The sequence below is a fragment of the Olea europaea genome, unplaced genomic scaffold, assembly GCF_002742605.1.
Source record: "Olea europaea var. sylvestris unplaced genomic scaffold, O_europaea_v1 scaffold1328, whole genome shotgun sequence".
Lineage (NCBI taxonomy): Eukaryota > Viridiplantae > Streptophyta > Magnoliopsida > Lamiales > Oleaceae > Olea > Olea europaea.
Window position 1 is genome coordinate 69,524 of NW_019230760.1, and position 2,367 is coordinate 71,890.

Below are 2,367 nucleotides of genomic sequence, written 5' to 3' on the forward strand. Positions count from 1 at the left end.
TTATAGTCCCAACCATATATATTAAATTTTCTTACATCAATTTCAGGCAAGGGAATACAAAATTCAATCATCTATTTGGCATTATATTTTCATATTTATTGTTATATACCACTATAAATTATTAGAAGTCCTATTTATCTAAAATCAATTAAGAAAAATCTCAGTTGAAATGATTTCAGATAACATATTTTCAAATTTTTAAAACAAATTAAAACTCATAATGTATCTCTAATTTAATTTTCCAAAACGAAAATCAAAATTATTTTTGAACATTCTATTTTTGGTTACTATAAGTACTTATTAATGTAACACATTTTTATCTCATGACATGCCTTATATACACAATTCTCGTATACAAGAATTGGACAGTGAAACGGATACAAAATCAGTGTACTTGTACTTCAAAATGGATTAACACTCGGATCCAGCTCCATTTCCGGAGGCAAAAAACAGAGATCGGGCTCACAATCCCATAGCCTGTCTCGACATCCATATAGATTTTCAAGAAAAATCGATGCTTTTACCTGTCATGTCATCAATATCAGCTTGCCATATACGAAGGAAAAAATTTCACCTTCCTGGAATATTACTCTCTTCCTGTTGTGTCATCATGTCATCTTTGCTTGTTGAAATTGGATAATCGTATTTCCTTTTCAAGTATGCTGTCAAGTTAAAAGAAAGCCAAGAGATTACAGTATGATAAATTCTACATACAAGAGCATTAACATTTAACAACAATGGTATCTGATCGTGAAATCGACATTAATCATTATGCAGAACAATAGGATGAATTTAATGAGGATTGAATCAATTGTGTGACGATCCTATAATAAACCGACATCAAAATCGTGGGATGATCCTAGTCACAGAGAGAGAGAAAAAAGAAAAAAAGTTCTTTTCCATAAAAGATATTAACCTTCTAGTTTCTCTATTATTTACTAACCTGTAAACACTAAATAATACGCAAAGGATTTCAAAATAGTGAGGAATTACGAATGGCCAATTTTCAAAAACAACCGAACCCTTCAATGACAATTCCCCAAGACAACATACGCAAAAAGTGATACTTCAGAAATTTACCTATTCGTTCTTTTATGACAGCACCATGTTCAGTTCCACTACGTATTTGAGCAAACGAAAGGATATTCTGGTACATTTGAGTTGACGGTCGAACGCCTGCCTCCTCCATCCATTGCATCACCTACAACAAAATTTGGTTCAATCATTCCGTGTACTAAGAGCACATCTGGCAAAGTTTACTTATAAGTAAATAAGTTTTAAAATAAATAATTTCTTTCATTAGTGAAAGTTTGAAACAAGTAGGTTACTTATTTTGGCAGTTATGTTAGAGACTTTCAAAAAAGTAGGTTATCCAAAAATGTTTGCGATAAAATGTTAATGAAAAGTAAACATTTTTTTTTTAAAGCTTAGACAAACATGCTCTTGGGAGAGCTAATCTTTGTCATCGAGCTGCATGAAGAATTGTATAATGGAATATAAAACTTGGCAAATATACTTAATAAGACTCGATGCCTCTCTTAGTCTCTCTACGAGAGATTCTCTTAATATATAGAACCAAATCAATCTAATTATAGCAAAAACAATTTATCTATATATGGTACAATTATAATTATAATATAACTATAATCTTCGATGATCTCCGTAATCTTATTCAATCTCATTCACATCCCCCTCAAATTGATGTAGGTAAAAGCATCAATTTGCAATTATGAACTAACAGCGGTGACAATACTTGTGCCCAAGAAGAAGAAATTCAAACCAGAGCAACTATCTACGAAAATTAGCAACGACAAGAGACCAAGAACAACAAATAGTACAAAAATAATCAAGAACTACTCCAACATCAATACAAGAACACTCCAGAGAACTCACACACCCAAGAAGAATTTTCAAAAGAAATTCAAAAAGTATGTCGACCCACAGAGTGAGCTCTGCTAGAAGAACTCGGTCTAACACATAATTTGTGTTTAGACAAAACTCAAACGGCCAATGCACAGATAAAAAATTCAACAATATATTGTTGGTCAAAATGCCGCAGTTGAAAGAAATCCTACTGAACAGCCTATGCCAAAAACTCAAAGATGATCCTCCTCTTAAAATACAAAACCACCGTTCGCACCCGTCAACTCTAGAGTCAAAGCCAAATATTCAAAATAAAATAAAATAATAATAATAATAAATAAATAAATAATAATAATAATAATAATAATAAAAAATTCCCAAAACTATGCAATTCAATATTAAACTTTAATCACTAATCTCCCAGAATATTAAATAAGGTAGCCCAACAATACTTCAACCTAAGTGAAAAATTCATAATCCAAGTGTATCATTTACACCAATTCA

At 31.3% G+C, this 2,367-nt stretch overlaps 1 long non-coding RNA gene across 1 annotated transcript; it reads right to left on the minus strand.

Moving 5' to 3' along the window:
- Window positions 1-249: 249 nt before the first annotated feature.
- LOC111375023 lies at window positions 250-2,141 on the minus strand. The gene is made up of 2 exons (XR_002699247.1): window positions 1,081-2,141; window positions 250-662 (listed from the first exon to the last, which is right to left on the minus strand). It is a non-coding gene; the product is annotated as an uncharacterized LOC111375023 (long non-coding RNA).
- Between the last annotated feature and the right edge of the window lie 226 nt (window positions 2,142-2,367).